The following is a 20,287-nucleotide window of genomic DNA, read 5'->3' on the forward strand; positions in this document are numbered from 1 at the left end:
AAATGGCACACACAAACACTGTACCAATATCAATTTTCCAGTTTTGGAATTTTCCTGTAGTTGTAGATGTAAAATGTTTGCGACTTCCCGTTCCTATATTATATGTGTAAATGTTTCAACATAAAATGTTAAAACATACAATTAGATTCTATATAAACTACACAGCAATGAAGTTAATTTTTTAGCAGGTGATCTGTTAAATGTGTGGGAAGATGCAGCGTTAAAGCCTGAATCCATCTATGGAGCCATAAAGAATTGTGCTGTGCCCTTTATTTTCTTGTTTAATCTCAGAGAAATGTCTTAAAGTCCCTGAGTATCCATTTCATGATCTGTAAAACAGATGTAAGACTATACCACGAGGTTGTGGTGAAGAGAAGCAATCTATGTGGAATTTCTAGTTAACATATATATTCCATAGACTTTTGTGTCCCTTCTTTCCTTACCCTGTTATGAGATACCTCATATAAAAGGATTCACAAATCATTTAAAGATATTTTGGGGGGTAAAGAGATGGGCAAATGGGTGAAGGGGAGTGGGTGACACAGGCTTCTAATTATGGAATGAATCAGTCACGAGGCTAAAACGCACAGAATAGGGAATATAGTCAATGATATTGTCATAAAGTTGTATAATAGCTACACTCAGGGTGAGCATAGCATAATGTATAGAGAAATTGAGTCAGTATGTTGTGCACCTGAAACTCATGTAACATTGTGTGTCAACTATACCGAAATTAAAATTTTTTTAATTCTTTGTCAGGTTTTTCTATTTTAGTGGTTAGAAGTATAGTCATAACATAGGGACTCTTCTCTGCTCTTAACCTTCTATGATACATTGAGCCAACGCAGGAATTCATGGTGGTTCACGGGGGAGCGATGCTAAAAGGGACCACCAGGTGGCAGACCATCCTCTCTCTTGAAGGGTCAATTTAGTCACTGGAGGCGATGGTAACCAGCTATATTTAGATTACGAAGTCTTTCTCTGTTTCCTGCTGTGAAGAATTTCTGGAACAGCCCAACTTCCCCAGATTTTCTGGCCCTGGGGTTTTGAATGTTGTCCAATAATGTACTCAATTAAACTCGATTTAACAATATAGCAAATATTTATCCAGGCTCATATGACAGATACCAGTGAAGGGCTGGGGACCAGAGCCACGTTAAATGATCATGCTATACAGCACATTTGCTTTTAGGTTGTGTGTGCATGCTTACTGCAAGGTGTTTTTCTATTAAATCCCCCTGTGTAAAGTCCTACAAGGTGGCCTGCCAACCACGGCACCACATCTAGCTCGTCGGTAGACCTAAGCTACACTTTGAATCCTGGGGCAGCGTCCACAAGAAAATCGGAGACAGCAAAGCCCAGGAGAATGCAGTCGGGCCAGAAGAAGGTCACTCTGAGGACGTGGCATTTGAGCTGAGCCCCAAATGAAGCCGAGGAGGCAGCTATCGGAAGTTCTGGGGGAAAGCGTTACAGACAACGTGCCGAGACCCTGACACAAGTGTTGGTGAAAGCAAAATCCTCTCAGTGCGGCTGGAGCAGAGTGAAAAGGGAAGTGGGAAAAGAGGTGAGTTTGTCAGGGCAGGCAGGGGCCAGTGCAGGCATGGACTCATGGGTCTTGGGAAGGAGTTTGGATTTTGTCGTTGATAAAGTGAAACCATGGGAGAGTCTTAACGCGGGGGGGAGGACATGACCCAGTTTGCATTGTAAAAAGATCTCCCTGGCTGCTGTGGGAAGACTGGACGGTGAGGGAGCTGGAGCAGAAGTGGAGAAACCATTCAGTTTGGATTAAACTCACCGTGTTGGACAGGGAAGAAACCACCCCCCCCACCACACACACACACACACACACTGCCATGTGAGGCACAGAGCATGGTCCAAGGAAAGAGGACCACCACCAAGGACATCTCCTCCACCAGAATCTCACCCTGGTTTCCCACTCCCTACTTTGTAGCTAAGAAGCAGCTGAGTCGCCCAGCCTGCGACCTCACCAAGAGTCTGCGGTGCGGCCCCAGGATGGTGCCCCCAGAGGTAGATGCCAAGCATGTGGAACATGTCCACACTACTTCACCCTGATGAGAGAGACGAGACAGTGAGGAGCTGTGGCGGAAAAACGAGAGAAACATGAAAGCAATGAACACTTGTAGCGTTCTCAGCCCTGACATGCACGCTCGCTGCCCGATCCCACCAGTTTTCCCCTTCTGCCCCGTGTGACGCAGGAGCCGAGCAGAAAACCAATGGAAGTTTCTTGTAGAATCTCAGGATGCAACCACCATAGCCCTTGAAATGAACGGGGGTGGGCACACAGGACCAGCCTTCCCCATCACGGCAGATACTCAGCCCCAATGCGCCATTGGAGGGGTCAGGTTCCAGAGAGCAGCGGAGCCTACGGGGCACCCCCCAGCCGCAGGGCAGCGCTGAGAATCTGGGGAGCAAAGGCAAGAGCTGTAAGACAGCGAGCGAAACGTAGCAGGTTCCCCAAGTGGTCATGCTGCCTATAGGTTTCTGGAAACCCCGTTTCACCTTTGGACTGGGCCTAGGCAGATGGACCGTGATTCGGGAATGAAACTCGGGGCAGACCGAGGCGGGTCAGGGGGTGCTAATGAAAACACTCAACTACACGCGGTCAGTCTTCGGCAATGCCCCACCTCCCTCCCCTCCGGGGCCAAGGAGCACGGGAGACACACAGCTCTGCATTCTGTTGTGAAGAGCATTTGGTCCAGCGTGGTTAAATCAGCCATGAAATGAGGGCTTAAAACAAGCGAGGAGGATCGCGCAAAGGCAGACCGCCTGGGCCGGAAAGGCTGTCACCTGGGTGGGCGATGCTGGAAAGAAAGAGGGACAGTGGGGCAGAGGAACCCAGGCGCCAGCGTGGAGTCCGGCTTGTGGCCTGGGACACGGCCCGTAAATCAATCACGGATACGGGGCGGCGAGTGTGACAAGTGGTCAAGGCAAACAGGGCTCAGGGCTCCTCGGCTAATTGCCTCCGTGGCCAGTGTGTTTGATCTGGCAGGACCAGGGTGGGAGCAGAGACAGACGTCCCGTGGTAATGACTCAGAGCTGTGCTAGTGACCGTGCCTGAGAACGGGGCCACCTGAGAAGGGCAGCAGTGGGGGAGGGCAGGTGAGCATGGGGGGGGGGGCGGCCCAAACCTCGTCTGAGCCAATCACGAGGCATGGTCAGCCAGTGTTGTTCTGTCCTCCAGCCTTAGGGGGGTAGGCTCCGAGGGGACAGACAGATGTCTACAAAGATGAGCTTCCCCTTGCTGACTCTTTGGTAAAGTCTGAGGTGCAGTCTGTATAAAATGAAGGATAGATGACTGACTCTCTGTATTGATAGGCCACCATCACTTTCAGCATGGTCCTGACTGAAAACACCCCATCCTGCCACTTTTACCATTGCATTTGGTCACCCACATATTTGCACGTCTCCCTCACTCAGCTGTGAGCTTCCTGAGGACGGGGTTGGTAGCAAACACCCTCAGAGTCGAATATTTTTCCTGGCACACAATTGAGAGTCAAGACTGTTGAATGAGTGAATAATTGTACTACAGTCCGGAATTTTCTGGCTTTTTTCACGCTGCTACCACAGACTGCTTCCAAGTGGGACTTCTCTCCCCTGTGACCTTGAATCAGAGAGAGAATGGAGGCTTCTTAATAAAAACAAAACCCAGAGCCCTCAAACTGAACAGCAGACCCAGAATCTCCACGCGAAGTGAGGGCAGAGGGGCTGTGAGGTTTCCCTTTGTTCAGACCCTCTGGGCTTTGTCCTCTGCTTGCCCAGCTATGAGCAAACTCTTCTTATTATACCTGTATCACAGCGGGAACATCCAATCTCTACTTCAAGAAGGACCGGGCAGGGATACCCAATCTCTGAGTATGAGCGCTCTTTTTTTTTTTTTTTTTTTTTTTAACTTATGTGAGAAAACATCTTGTAGACCTCTACTAGCGAGCAGCTGTTTTTCTAGTATTTGTTGAACAAAACTCATAATTAAAAATCTACTGTAAGGGCGCCTGGGTGGCCCAGTGGGTTAAGCATCTGACTCTTGATTTCAGCTCCGTTCATGATCTCACGGTTCGTGAGTTGGAGCCCTGCATTCGGCCCCGCGAACTGACTGTGCAGAGCCTGCTTAGGACTCTCTCCCTCTCCCTCTCTTTCTGCCCCTCCCCCCCCAAATAAATAAATAAAAGGCCTTTGTGGGTTGTCAGACACCTTACAGTGATTCCTTGGTCCCTAAGGTTGGGATGCGACATGCTACAAAAGAGAAGGCAGCTTGGCCCCCAGGTACAACCTCGCCCCAGACTCGGGAAACTCCCATTCAGTTGGGATCCTGGGAAAATAAGGGAGTCTCCCTCTCTTAACCCCTCAACTCCTCCTTCAGTGTCAGCTCTGAGTCCCCCCACCCTTCCAGAAAGGCATTCTTTCAAAGTCCTCCAAATAAGCATTTAATAATTCTAGTAGTTCTTGGAGGTTGGATGCCAGTTCAAAGGACTTTGGCTTTGGCTAGTAAAAAACAAACCTAAATAAAACAAAACATGGGTTTGTTTTTTTTTTTTTCCCACATATAAGAGAGTTCCGTGTCGTTAAACTTACGGCATCGTGGGAAGGCTTGAAGACACAGAATCTAGAAGGCTGAGCATTCAGGAACAATCCCCAAGCCCATACTGAGGACATAGTCTACCAGGAGCTCTGCTGCACTGGGAGGTGCTGCCCCAATCCATCCAGCTCTAGAACTTTCGCTACAGTCCACACAGAAAAATGGGGACCTCGTATTCTGCCACCATCCTCAGTCCTGAATTCAAATATCACCTGAGTGTTTACAACTCGTGGGATGGGAATCAGATTCAGAGCCCTAGATGCAATGGGAAATGAAGTTTTTTAGTTTCTTGCCTCTATAGTGCAGGAAGGCACATTAGAAGAGGCTGGAACAGACACGGAGGGACACAATCCACAGCATCCACTATACCTGGTCACACTTCATCTTGACGCTACCCCCAGTGGAAGTCTTGGTATCCTCCTCGGAGTTTCTGGTACCTCGTTAATCCAGTGAGTTATGGACCAATAGCATCCGCACCACCTGGGAGCTTTTAGAAATGCAGAATCTCAAGCCTTATTCGTACTTAATTAGAAGCTGCACTTTAACAAAATCCCCAGGTGATTTGTATGAATATTAAAGTTTGAGCAGTACTGGCCAGACACTGGTTCTCAAACTTGGCCATACATTGGAATCGCTGGGGGAGATTTTTAAATTACTGATGCCTCCTTCCCACTCCCAGAGATTCAGATTGTGTTGATCTAGGGTATAGTCTGAGCATTAGGATTTTAAAAATCAAATATACAGTAAAGTTAGAAAACTACCAACCCCCCAAAAGAGAAACATTCATTTTGTGCTTTGTGCTTTGTGCTTTGGCCAGTGCTGAGCATTTGCACTGGCCTCACTGAGATTACATGCTAACACCCACTCTCTTGCCCTGCTAAGGGTCTCAAGCGATCACAGACCTATGATACTATTTCAAGGACTTGCTCTTTAGTTGGAGAGGCCATGAAAATCAGGATGGTGCTAAATACTAACGTTTCCAAATTACCATGAGGATTATATTCCAAGACAAGGGAGTTGCAGGTTGGACTACACCCTTTTCTTTAATTTTATTTATTTATTTATTTATTTATTTATTTATTTATTTAGAGAGAATGCAAGCAGTGGAGGGGCAAAGAGAAAGGGAGAGAGAGAATCCCTCGATCTCTCGAACCGTGCTGGGCTCAATCTCTCGAACTGTGAGATCATGACCTGAGTGGAAATCATGAGTCAGATGCTTAACTGACTGAGCCACCCAGGTTCCTCTACACCCTTTTCTTAAAGTCTCCTTCTTAGATACTTGACACAATAGCCACCATGTTACACATGTTCATTAAGTGGTCACAGAAATGAATTGGATATAGATGACATCCTGTTTCATCATGGATACGAATGCTTTCAGACCAGTCATATTCCTAAGAATATGCATTGTACACACAATTATACTTTTGGATTAGAGCAATGTTCATTATGATGATACTCTCAGGCTCCACATCTTGGGGCCTAGTGTGGTCCACTGTATTCTACAGCAGATAAATCCTTGGTTTAGTTCCAAGATGGACCCATATTATAACAAAAAAATTTAAACATAATGGCATTCAAGGATATGCGGTGTTATATGTTATAGGATATGTATATGAATAGAGGGTCTTATCTAGGCTATATGCCAAAAATATTTTCTAGTTTTAGGTACATATGCTTTTTCATTCAGAGCTGGATATATCCCACCTACAAAGACTGAAAAATTAGCTACAGGCATGAAAAGCAGCGTTGTTCATTTCCCAAAGTGTATATGCATTCTCCTTCCACCTTCTGGCATTCGCATTGCCATGGCTTCCACAGTCCATAATGAGGCCATCTTGGATTAGATACAGTTTTTCATTTTTGACAAGACTTAAGTGGCCCCACCCACCTAGACCCCTCTTATACACTGTTAGTATTAGAAAAGTTAACGTTTCGGGGCGCCTGGGTGGCGCAGTCGGTTAAGCGTCCAACTTCAGCCAGGTCACGATCTCGCGGTCCGTGAGTTCGAGCCCCGCGTCAGGCTCTGGGCTGATGGCTCAGAGCCTGGAGCCTGTTTCCAATTCTGTGTCTCCCTCTCTCTCTCTGCCCCTCCCCCGTTCATGCTCTGTCTCTCTCTGTCCCAAAAATAAATAAACGTTGAAAAAAAAATTAAAAAAAAAAAGAAAAGTTAACGTTTCTCAATGCTATGACCCTTGAGCTAGTTTATTGTGTAAAATGAACACAAAGTTTCAAAGTCTATTTGCATGGCTAGTCACCAGGTACCATCTGGGCACAGAAGCCTAGCTTCCAAAAGAGTCCTAGTGTTGACATCTCTAAAAAGGAAAGATGAAAAAAAAAAAAAAAAAAGGCAAGGGTAAGATTTCAGAATGGGAAGAGAGGAGAAGAGTGAAATTTAGAAGCTATTTAGTAGATGAAACCATAAAATCGCAAAAACAAAGACAAGTAAGTCTTAATGAATCTGAGGCTGGGTCTAGGTAGGCGTAACCAAATCACTATGGCTGCAAATATTCTCTGCCTTCATCTGGACCCGTAGAGCATGACACAAGTTCCCTGACTGTGTGCAATCCATCTTTCCCCACCACACATCAACATCCGCAAATCTCTTCCCTGGCTCCAAATCTAGTCCTTTGACCATCAAGGTATTGAATGGCATGGTCGCCTTCCCTCTGTTGTCTGGTAGCCAGCAACTCTCCATTTCCATGCTGTCATTCTGTTCGGTGTTTAAATAATTGTACTTAAGGGGCGCCTGGGTGGCTCAGTCGGTTAAGCGTCTGACTTCGGCTCAGGTCATGATCTCGTGGTCAGTGAGTTCGAGCCCCGCGTCGGGCTCTGTGCTGACAGCTCAGAGCCTGGAGCCTGCTTCGGATTCTGTGTCTCCCTCTCTCTCTGACCCTCCCCCGTTCATGCTCTGTCTCTGTCTCAAAAAGAAATAAACATTAAAAAAAATTTTTTAATAATCGTACTTAAAGCTTTTAGTATCTGAAGGATGGAGAAACTCTTTGGCAAGGGGACTTTAAAGACAAAACTATAGAATGCCATGTAAACTAAAGCTGGTTTGATACGTTTAAGAGAAGGGCTCTGTCCACATTACACACTAATGTGACTGTACGTGAGTTAAGTGTTTAGTCAGTCCCGGCCCCAGGGACCCAGACTGCACAGAGGGACAAGCAGCTTGAGAGGAAAGGCATTGCAAGTGACCCCGGAGCCTGGCAGAGTGAGCCTAACTCCACAGCACACCTGGGTGTAATGGTTAATTTCATGTGTCAACTTGGCTACACCATTGTACTCAGTTTTTTGTCAAACGCCAGCCAAGATGTCATGGTGAGGTATATTTTAGATGAGATTAATATCTAATTTTTTTTTCAACGTTTATTTATTTTGGGGACAGAGAGAGACAGAGCATGAACGGGGGAGGGGCAGAGAGAGAGGGAGACACAGAATCGGAAACAGGCTCCAGGCTCTGAGCCATCAGCCCAGAGCCCGACGCGGGGCTCGAACTCACGGACCGCGAGATCGTGACCTGGCTGAAGTCGGACGCTTAACCGACTGCGCCACCCAGGCGCCCCAGATGAGATTAATATCTAAAGCAATAGACTTTGAGTAAAGTAGATTATCCTTCATAACATGGGTGGGCCTCATCCAATCAGTTGAAGGCCTTAACAGAAAAGGCCGAGGTCTCCCAAGGAAGAAGGAATTATGCCTCTAAACTGTCTTGCGACCAGAACATCAACTCTTCCCTGAGTCTCCAGCCTGCCAGCCTGCCTTAAAATTTTCAGACTGGCCAGTCCCTGCCATCATATGAGCCAGTTCCTTAAAATAAGTCTCTTTCTTACTCTCTGTCTCTACACACACAGACACACACACACACACACACGCATATGCTCACTTCCTATTGGTTCTGTTTCTCTGGAGAACCCTGGCTAATCCAGGAGGTGACTTACCCACCGGGTCCAGTTTTCCCCATGACACACATCCAGTGAGCTAGTGGGTTTTGAGCTTTGAGAAAAGGAGAAGTGTAACATCAAAGGGAAAACCATGGCACAGAGGCCCCGCAGCTCTTTGAGGAGCAACCCCTCTGAAATGAGTTTCCTTGCTGGCCAGAGAGGAGACAAACCTGATGGAGAGACATGTAGAAGGCCTCCATGAATGCTGGCAGGCAGTGAGTGAGCAGCGGGGAGCAGCGGCAGCCCACAAAACAGGACCACGTGAGCAGGGTGTGGGTCTGAGCAAGGCGGCCCCTTCGTTCTTCAAACTATAGAGGAAAGAAACTTAACCAGAACTGCAGACTGGCCAAGCCTAGGAAGCACGGGGACTATACCTGTGAGCATCCCAGGAATTTTTGTGCAAGACTGTGTTAGAAGCACTGAGTGTTGAGCGTTATAACATTACCATCAGTGGGGCTTTACTTTGAGGTCACTTGCTAGTGGGGTTTGCCTGGTACTAAATTGATTGATAGTATTCTGGTACGAAGAAGCTACTTACAAATTCATTGTCATGAGATTGGCTAGAAAAATTGAATCAGGTTCTCAGCAATACAATCTCCTCCTGGGTTAAGCAGAGTCAAGTCAGTTTCTTGTGACTTCTCAGACTTTAAAACAAATGTGCTTGGGGAGCCTGGTTGGCTCAGTCGGTTAAGCGTCCAACTTCGGCTCAGGTCATGGTGGCTCGTGGGTTCCAGCCCCACGTCTGCTCCGTGCTGACATCTCAGAGCCTGGAGCCTGCTTCAGATTCTGTGTCTCCCTCTCCCTCTCCCTCTGCCCCTTCCCTACTCACGTGCATGCTCTCTCTCTCTCTTCCTCTCTCTCTCTCTCAAAAATAAATAAGCATTAGCACAAGCAGGGCAGAGAGAGAGGGAGACACAGAATCCAAAGCAGGCTCCAGGCTCTGAGCTGTCAGCACAGAGCCCGTCATGGGGCTGGAACTCACGAACTTCAAGATCATGACCTGAGCCAAAGTCCATCCCTTAACTGACCGAGCCACCCAGGCACTTCCGACCCCACAAAAATTTAAACATGCTTTTCCTGGGGCGCCTGGGTGGCTCAGTCGGTTAAGCGGCTGACTTCGGTTCAGGTCATGATCTCGCGGTCCGTGAGTTCGAGCCCCGCATCGGGCTCTGTGCCGACAGCTCAGAACCTGGAGCCTGTTTCAGATTCTGTGTCTCCCTCTCGCTGACCCTCCCCTGTTCATGCTCTGTCTCTCTCTGTCTCAAAAATAAATAAAACGTTAAAAAAAAATTTTTTTTAAACATGCTTTTCCTAAGGCTCTTTTCTTTGCAGTCTGGCCCCCTCCTCTCTAGGCATGTCCTTCACACTTTCTGTACAGTAATGGGCTTCTTCAGCCAAACTCCCCCTTCCTGAACCCATCAAGTCCCAGCCCATCTTTCATTCACTGAAGAGGCTTTGTTGTGTTGTTATGACAATAAAGGCCTATGTCCACAGGTCTCTTCCTAGCGTGTGCACAAAGGGCCTTCTGGATTTAAATAAGAAAAGTGAGGAGCTACTAAGTTCTTTGAGGCCCTTACACCTCTGAGAAACTGAATCCGAACTAAGAACCAGTCATAACAGCCAGGGTTTATATTGAAAGGGCTTTTCTGAAAGTTTCCTTTCTGTATGATTTTGGTTATTTATAGGCTTTGGTTATGCAGAGGACCAATTAGAGTTTCCTCCTTTAGCCACACAGCAAAGCAAAGCAAAGCAAAACAAAACAAAACAAAACAAAACGAGTCTCTGGTATTTCCATAAGCTGAGAAATAGACTCAAATGCCTGTGCAGAATGGTGGTACCATGTGGTTAGGCTGGCTGGGAGTTAAGTAGATACATTGATGACCTGTTACAGTACTACAGTTCCAGAGTTTCCTTTCAGAGAGAACATTCTTTCTCTGCCATCCTCCAAGAACCCTTAGTTGGGGGTTGTCTCTTCTCCTCCCTGCTGAGTTCAGCAGTTTATGGCTACCTATTGCACATTCAAGTTCATGGTGTACTTAGCCTTTAAAGTTAAAAAAAAAACAATTCTGAGGAATGTGGGAGACCAGAGCTATATATAAAAACTGCCTTGGAGCTCCTGGGTGGCTCAGTCCGTTAAGCCTCCGACTTCAGCTCAGGTCATGATCTCACGGTTTGAGAGTTCGAACCCCACGTCAGGCTCTGTGCTGACAGCTTGGAGCCCGGAGCCTGCTTTGGATTCTATGTCTCCCTCTCTCTCTGCTCCTCCCCTGCTCACCTTCTGTCTGTCTGTCTGTCTGTCTGTCTCTCTCTCTCTCAAAAATAAACATTTAAAAAATGTTTTTAAATGCCTCTCTGTCTATCTTCTTTTCAGAACCAAGATCAAGATTCTTCTATTAAACAACACTTTTGGGGCATCTGGGTGGCTCAGCTGGTTAAGGGTCCAGCTTCGGCTCAGGTCATGATCTCACGGTTTGTGAGTTCAAGCCCTGTGTCAGGCTCTGTGCTGACAGCCCAGAGCCCGATTTCTGCTTTGGATTCTGTGTCTCCCTCTCTCTCTGTCCTTCCCCCTGTTCATGCTCTCTCTCAAAACTGAATAAATGTTAAAAAAAATGAATTTAAACAGCACTTTTGCCCCCTAATTTAGCAATGAGGGAGAGGGTCATCAGTGAGGTGGCCGAAGGGCCACTCCTCCACCTCACAGTCTGGCTTTTCCAGGTCCTGCCCGTTCTCCCAGAACAAACTCGTAAATAAAGGCACGGCTCCTCCAGGCCCCACCCACTAGCAGCCAGGCCACAGCCACTTCTGCCTTTGGGGTTTCAGAAAAGCAGATACAGATCAGAGCCACTCTTGGCCTCTCTGAGTGAAACTGGGGGGCTGGGCTCCGAGGTCAGGTGATTGTCACCCCACTGGAAACACAATTACCAAGCCAACAGGAAGAGCTTATCATCAGCACACACTACCTGCTTCTCGAATTCAGGCCCTGCCGGGAAGCTGCTTTCAAAGAGAAATAAGGGAGCTGTGGAGTGCCGGCAAGTGGAAAGTATGGAAACATCTTCTCACCTCCAAGTGCAGCCGTGGGAGAGGAAGCCTGTGTCCCAAGGACAGAGCAGAGGGGCAGACGTAGAGGGCGGACAGCGGAACGCAGCTGGTGGAGGAAGGGTTGAGGCATGGGCTGGCACTGGCCTTTACCCAGCAGCTCCCTTCCCTCCAAGTCATCCAGACTCGGCACTCAGAGGAGGGCGGAGAGCCCTACGGTCAGCCAGAGAACAAGTCCAGGCAAACACTGCTCGTTCAACCATTCACTTATTCACTTGTCATTTAGCTGATATTTACCGAGATCCTATCATGTGCCTGCTCGGGCACAGGTGCTATGGGATGGCAGTCAGCCAGAGGGCCCCCACGCCGGTGGGGGCAGCAGGAGACCAGACAGCACCACCCAGTCACCAGCCTGTCAGGATTACCTCTTGCCTTCTTCATTTTCCAGCTACCGGTGCTATTTCTATTCCACCCAGGAAAATGGCACTGACTGACTCATGATCAAGAGTGTGAACACTGAATTATTTTTCTAGTCCTGGATCAGCACTGATTCAAACTCTTTTCACCAGCCAACTGCACTCGCTTCAATTTTTTTTATGTTTATTTATTTTTGAGGGGGGGAGGGGCAGAGAGAGAGGGAGACGGAGAATCCCAAGCAGGCTCTGTGCTGTCAGCGCAAAGCCTGACGCGGGGCTCGAACCCATGGACCACGAGATCATGACCTGAGCCAAAGTTGGACGCTCAACGGACTGAGCCCCCAGGTGCCCCCCGACTGCACTCATTTGAGAGAAAATTAATGGGAATTATTCTATAACCAATAGAATAGAGGCAGGGAGGGTAAGTGTTTATTTTCCCTGCGGTGCACATTCAAAAGATAACCAAGAATTAAATAATGTCCCTAATACCATTAGTGCCTTGGATTGATCAAAATAAATGTACAAGTGATAGGAAGCAAAAAGGCAAGGAGGAAGAGGAGAAAGTAGTGGAGCTTACTAAGAAAGAAGTCAGGAACTTGCCAGAGAGACTCAGTGCCACTGTGAGTGAAGCAAGATTAGAATTTAATAACGCTACCTCCTGGGCCTCTCGTAACCACTGTGCCAAAGGTTATATAGATCTTTCTGAAAACTGGTGAGCAGAGATAACAGCCGCTCGTTCTCCAAATCTCAGCAACCAAGCTTCAGAACGTGGAAGCCAGCAATTATGCAATGTGCCCAAAGAGGCACCAAAATGATAATAGAAAGACACACCGTATTTTCTTTTTTTCCTAATTTTTGTTTTTAATCTTTATTTTTGAGAGAGAGAGAGAAACAGAGCGTGAGCAGGGGAGGAACAGAGAGAGGAGGAGACACAGAATCCGAAGCAGGCTCCAGGCTCCGAGCTGTCGGCACAGAGCCCGACGCAGGGCTCGAACCCACGAACTGCGAGATCATGACCTGACCTGAGCCGAAGTCGGACGCTTAACCGACTGAGCCACCCAGGCACCCCAAGACACATTATATTTTCTATTTTTACATTTTGGCTCTTGAGAGAATAAAATCTTAGGACCGGAAGCACCCAGAAAAGCCATCTTTAAATTGGTATTTAGCTACAAATGTATTTTATTGTGTATTTACAGACATCTCAGGAAGGGAATTCCACAGCTTCCTGGATAAATCACTCCACTGTTTAATAACTTCTTTAACTTTCCCTAAATCCACTCTCCTGGGTTTATTTATATGCTCTGGTTTTGTGATCAGGAGTGTTAGTATTCTCTGCTTTCACAATTCAGCGTCCCCAGTGAGACAACCCTCAGTGGGCAATACGAGACTCTCAAGCAGTAGGATCTGTGGGAGATGGTGGTACAGGTGAATTGGGAAGGAACTAAACACAAGGCTGGCTGACTGGACCGACAAATGGAAACTTCTCTGTCAACAGCACATAGCAGAACTCTTGCCTTGAGATACAGCGAGTCCTCCTGCTCAGGAATCTTTTGTGTTGTTTCTTCTCTTTGGTTCATTTGAACTATATATTTTTTACATTTATTTATTTTGAGAGAGAGAAAGAGAGAGAGAGAGACAGAGAGACTGCAAGTGGGGGAGGGGCAGAGAGAGGAAGAGAGCAGGAGCCCAAGCAGGCTCCGCACAGTCAGCGTGGAGCCTGAGGCAGGGTTCAAACTCTCAAACTGCAAGATTATGACCTGAGCCGGAATCCGACGCTCAACCCAGTGAGCCACCCAGGCGCCCCTGAACTATATTTTTTAATGTCCAGGGTGTTTAAAACCTGTTTAAACGTCATTGGTCCCCTGCCTCTCTAGTGCAGCCCTTGTTTCTCAGGCTACGCCAATGAAAAGAAAATCAAGGGTATGGGTTATAGCCCAAGAGATTGACCTGTTACCGCCTACCCAATCTTCTGGTAACTCCAGCTCCCTGGTTGGCCATGCGAAGGCCCCACCCAGAGTTCTTCCTCTCCTCAGTATCAGACGTTTGTTGTTTTGTTCAGCCAGCATCCATCCCCCCATCCACTGATAGAGGAACTCTGATTTCCCTGTAGGAACGCACCCCTCTCCCACCCACTGAATGCTGTCTTAAGGGGCTTGCTGACCAAGGGGCCCTGCCCTTCTCCAGCTGAGAAGGGACTCATAATCCAAGCTCGGTCAAAGATCCCTCTCTCCAAGGAAGGTGAACTTTGACAGTGTGACTCCGCGGAAAAAAATGACTGAGGTGCTCTCTCCTGATGACTTATCTTTAAGAGCCTGTCCATGGGGATCGCCTTTCTCGAGTCCCCCCAAAACTGCCACAGTTCCTGTACTTTCAGAGACTTGGTTGTTCATTCAGCCTTTCCTTTAATTCCGTGAGCTATCGAATATCCAACATCCTTCTTGCGTGTGACCTGAGGGTCAGGTCCTAAAGACAGTGGCAAGGCAAATCACATAGAACTGAGACCACCCTATATAAGGAGATATTCTGCAGCAGTGAAAAAAACAAACAAGGAAGCTGTCTTTGAGCTGAAATTAAAAGATCCCCAAGATATAGATCTTTTAAACTTCTTATTGCATAAAATTTCAAACATATACAAAGGTAGACAAAATAGCACAATGAAATGCCATAGACATACTTCCAGCTTCAAGACCCTTAAACTCATGGCCAATCTTTTTCCATCTATACGCTTACCTACTTCCAACCCTTCCCTCCAGATTATTTTGAAGCAAATCTCAGACTTCATATCGTTTGACCCACAAATATTTTAACATACATATCTCTTAAACAGAACTATGATACTATTACATCATCTAAAAATTAATTCTTCAGTGTCATTATATTGAGTTCAGATTTTCCTCATTTCTCATTTCCCATCCTCTGCACCCTCCCCCCCCACTGTTTGTTTGTTAGTTTGTTTATTTGTTTGTTTTTGTATGTTTTATCAGCCTCCAAATAAGGTACTATGTCTGGAGTCCCCAAGACCACTCCTAGGTTCGGTGATTCATTAGGAGGACTCACAGGACTCAGCATGTGGTCATACTCATAGCTATAATTTATTACAAAGAAAGGACACAAGCAACATCAGCAAAGGGAAAAAGGCGTACAGAATGAATTCCAGAGGAAATTAGAAGGAAGCTTCCAAAAGTCCTATCCCAAAGGAGCCACACACGATGCACTTAATTCCTCCAGCATCGAATTAGGACAACACATGTGAAATGTCTGCCAGAGAAACTCACTAGAGACTCAGTGACTGTGGGTTTTACTCAGGGCTGATCATATATGGGCACCCATTGCTTGGCATGTACCAAAATTCCAGACTCCCAGTAGGAAAGCAGGTATTCAGCACAAATTACATTGTTTTTATAGTTTATGCAAAGTGAGACATTCTTATTAGGGAATGGTGAGAACCCACCCCAATCTAAGTTCCCAGATACCAGCCAAGGGCCATCCTTGCAAGCAGGCATTTTTAGGGTAGCAGGCTCAGGCCTGCTGTGTTAACTCTTTTCTCCACAGGTGCACACACTGCAACTGATTGATATCTCTTAAATCTCTTTTATTTTATTTAAGTTTATTTATTTTGAGAGAGAGAGAGAGAGAGAGAGCGCGCGAGCATGTGTGCATGCACCAGCAGGGAAGGAGCAGAAAGAAAAGAGAGAGAAGGAAAGAGAGAATCCCAAGCAGACCCCACATGATGAGCACGGAGCCTCATGGGGAGTTTCAACGCAGGGCTCAAACTCACAAAAGGTGAGATCACAACCTGAGCCGAAATCAAGAGTTGGACACTCAACTGACTGAGCCACCCAGGCGCCCCTCTTAATCTCTTTTAATCTACAGGATCACCCCCATCTCTTTTTACCCCTTGTAATTTGTTTGTTGTTTCTCATAGTTCAGATTTTGCTTATTGCATCCCCGTGGAGTTAGTTGAAATATTCCTCTGTCCCTTGTCTTTCCCATGAACTGGTAGTTTATATCTATAGGCTTGATGCAATTTAGGATTGGTTTTTAACATTTCTTTGGTAGCAAGATGACTTCATAAGTAGTACCATATAGTTTTATCCGGTGGTATGTTACATATGGTTGTCTATCTATTGTGATGCCACTGCTTGGCTCTAGGGTCTATACCCATTAATTCATCAGAGGTACAAAACGGCAGAATTCTAATTCTATCCTTACTTCTTCATTAGTAGAATACTTCTATAAAGAGAAGCCTCCCTCATCATGTTTGATTACTCAGTGGTATAGTTTGTACTGAAATGCTTGATTCACACCCTCCCCCCACCTTTTCCAGTTAAAAAAAATTTTTTTTTAATGTTTATTTATTTTTGAGAGAAAGAGAGAGAGAGAGAGAGAGAGAGAGCGGGGGAAGGGCAGAGAGAGAGGGAGACACAGAATCCAAAGCAGGCTCCAGGCTCTGAGCTGTCAGCACAAAGCCCGAGGCGGGGCTTGGACCCAGGAACTGTGAGATCATGACCTGAGCCAAAGTAGGATGCTTAACTGACTGAGCCACCCAGGCACCCTAAATTTTTTTTAATGTTTATTTGTTTTTGAGAGAGAGAGAGAGAGCACAAGCAGGGGAGGAGAGGCAGAGAGAAAGGGAGACACAGAATCCGAAGCAGGCTCCAGGCTCGGAGCTGTCAGCACAGAGCCCGACGTGGAGCTTGAACTCATGAACCGTGAGATCATGACCTAAGCCGAAGTCAGATGCTCAACTGACTGAGCCACCCAGGTGCCCCCATTTGATGATTTATTCAACAGAATAAAAAGGCAACCCACAGAATGGGAGAAAATATGTGTAAACCACGTATCTGATAAGGGATCTGGATTAATATCCAGAATATACAGAGGCCTTCTAAGATTTAACAGCCAAAAAAATTGAACAACCTGACTCAAAAACAAGGAAAGGACTTGAATAGATATTTTTCATAAAACGGTATATGAATGCCCATTAAGCACATCTTAAGACGCTTAAAATCACTATCGTTAGGGAAATGCAAACCAAAACTACAAGAGGACACCACCCCACAACCATTAGTATAACCACTACCAAAAGCCCAGAAAATAACAAGTGTTGACAAGCATGGGGAGAAATTAGAACCCTTATGCACTGTGAGTGGAAATGTAAATTGGTGCAGCCGTTATGGAAAACAGTGTGGAGGTTCCTCCAACACTTGAAATAGAATGACCGTATGATCCAGCAATTCCACTTCTGGGTATATACACAAAAAAACTGAAAGCAGGGTCTCAAAGAGATACCTGTGCACCCATGTTCAGAGAAGCATTATTCACAATAGTTACAATGTGAAATGGATGAGCAAAATGTGTTATATACATACAATGGAGTATTATTCAGCCTTAAAGAGGAAGGGGATTCCAGGGTGCCTGGGTGGCTCAGTTAAGCGTCCGACTTCAGCTCAGGTCATGATCTCGTGGCACGTGAGTTCGAGCGCCGTGTTGGACTCTGTGCTGACAGCTCGGAGCCTGGAGCCTGCTTCGGATTCTGCGTCTCCCTCTCTCTCTGCCCCTCCCCTGCTCACTGTCTCAAAAATAAATAAACATTTTTTTAAAAAATTTTTTTAAAAAGGAAGGGAATTCTGACACATGCTAACAACATGGATGAACCTTGACGATATCATGCTAGTTGAACTAAGCCAGACGCAAAAGACAAGTACTGTATGATTCCACATCTATGAGGTACTTAAACAGCCAAAATCATATAGACAGAAAGTAGAATGATGATTTCCTGGGGCTGAGGTGAGGGGTGCGAGTTATTGTTCCATGGGTATAGAGTTTTAGTTTTACAGATGAAAAGAGTTTTGGAGATGGATGGTGGTGATGGTTGCCTAACACTCTGAGTATATTTAAACCCCACTGAACTATAGCCTTAAAAATGGTTAAGATGTTAAATTTTACGTTCTGTGCATTTTACCACAATTTTTAAAATTGGAAAAGAAAATTACTTGGGAGTTCTTAACCAGTCTGAAGCCCAGGCTGCACCTCTGACCAATTAATTACATCAGATTTTTGCGGGTGGGATGCAGGCATTTGTGTTCTGTTTTGTCTTGTTTTGTTTTGTTTTTTAAAGCTCCCCTAATAATCCCCAGGCTGCCTGGGTGGCTCAGTCGGTTAAGTGACCGACTCTTGATTTCGGCTCAACCCGTGATCTCACGGTTTCATGGATTAGAGCCCCACATCGGGCTCTGTGTGCTGACTGCGCAAATGGAACCTGCTTGGGATTCTCGCTCTCCCTCTCTGCCCCTCCCCCACTCGCGCTCTGTCTCTCTCAAAATAAATAAACTTAAAAAAAAACAAAAACAAACCTTTTCTAATAATCCAAGTGGTCAAAGCTGAATCCTTACACACTACTGGAAAATAGATGTCACGTCTTCCTTCTCAAGCTCTTTGGAAACAACTGTGTGAAATGTTGTATGGGATCTCTGGTATGTTAAAAGAATTATGAAAGCTTGTATCATTTAAATATTTATTCCTCTTGTATCTTTTTTTCCACCCTTTCCCCCTTTTCTTCTTTCCCTTTTCCTCCCTTCCTTTCTTCCAAGTATACCTAATGGAATTTGTGTAAGTTCAGTGTTTGTATGATGCTCTGTCCCTCCAACAATTTGTTTTCCAAAGCAGAGATTTGTGCCTTCCCTGCCCTTCCTCCCTCCAATTTTTATCTTGTCTCAAGATCTAGTTCCAGCCCCTAACTCACCACCCTCTTCCCTTCCTTTAACTTTCATTCCAGAGGTATGAACATATGAATGAATATAGTTCCCACCTAAATAACATGCCTGGGACTTGCCTTAATTTCTAGCATTCCTAAGATGGGTGTGTTCAAGTCCCTCTGGAATCCTTACTTTCTCATATTATTGCATACAGTTGGGTACTCAGGGCTTAGTAAGATATGCCAGCCGACTGAAGAGAAGAAGTCTTCTTTGGGTTCTTTGAGAATCGGTGTGGTAAGGTTAGTTGTTGACAGAGCTGGGTGTGAAAAGCAGGACACTTTAGGGGAGGTGTAAAGATGAAGGGCTCAGTGCACCAGGCTCCATGCAAGACCCTAGAGACCCAGTTATGAAAGGCAGAGCACCTGCCCTAAGGAAATCACAGTCTAAAGGGGACCTAGGTAATTAAACAGGTGATTAAAATGCCTTAGAATAAGCTCTGTGCTAGAGGTGAGCTAGAGGTGGATTTTATGGAAACTAAAGGAACTAAAACTATCATGAGGAAATGAGGGAGGAGTCAGGAAGGCTTCCTGTAGGAGGCCTTAAATTTTAACTTATTTTTAACTTAAAAAATACACAGGTAACATAGATTCACTGTTGCAAATCAGAGTGAATTTAGAAAGAACACTTAAGACAAACATAAACACCTTTGTGAAGATGTTCTAACTTGTGCCGTGTTGGAGGGAGTTGTGAGACCGAATGTATGATCACCCCCTTGTACACGGTGCTATCCCAGGAAGCCGTGCTTGGTGACAAGTACCTGAAAATCCTGACCTAGTGCTATGCTAAAATCAGTGCTCTGCAAAGAAGCAGGTCCCTGGAGATGCAAGAGGGGGAAGACTGGATCCCAGTCATAGGAGGAGCTCCCCTCCGTTCTCTGATGGTTGGCAACAAAAGTTACCCAACCAATGAAAACACTGAGGGGTCTTGCTGTTTGGGGTGTGGCTTGCGCCCCATGTGACTTTTCATTGCATGTATCCCAGAAGCATCAAAGCCCCGTGTCAGGCTCCACCCTAGGTGTGGAGCCTGCTTAAGATTCTCTCTCTCTCTTTCTCTCTCTCTCTCCCTCTGCCCCTCCCCCACTCATTCTCTGTCCCTCTCCCTCTCTCTCTCTCTCTCTCTCTCAAAATAAATATATTTTTAAAAAGTCTCCTTCCTGGTTGCACAGATCTGTCAAAAATTAGAAAATACTAAATTGTCCACTTAAACTAGGTGAATGTGAATTATATCTCAATAAAGCTACTAAAAAAGGGAAAAGCCTCCCTCCTAATCTCTTACCCTTGTGCCTTGGCCACCCTGTTTGTTTTCCCAGAAACAAAAACTGTGACCAGTTTTCTTCTTCCAGTGTTATAGAGATACAGAAATAGAGGCGTAGAAATATATACATATATTTCTTTCCTTTTTTTTTTTTTTTTTTTTTTTTTAAGCAGGAAAAGGTTGTACCTTCTCCCTCTTTTGAATACAAAACCCTTGAGAGACAGATGGAGTCCAGCTGCCAAGGACAGTAGATGTATCGGCCGTGTGGCCATTGAAGGG

This window comes from Herpailurus yagouaroundi, unplaced genomic scaffold (assembly GCF_014898765.1).
Source record: "Herpailurus yagouaroundi ecotype Mexico unplaced genomic scaffold, PumYag 188, whole genome shotgun sequence".
Taxonomy (NCBI): Eukaryota; Metazoa; Chordata; class Mammalia; order Carnivora; family Felidae; genus Herpailurus; species Herpailurus yagouaroundi.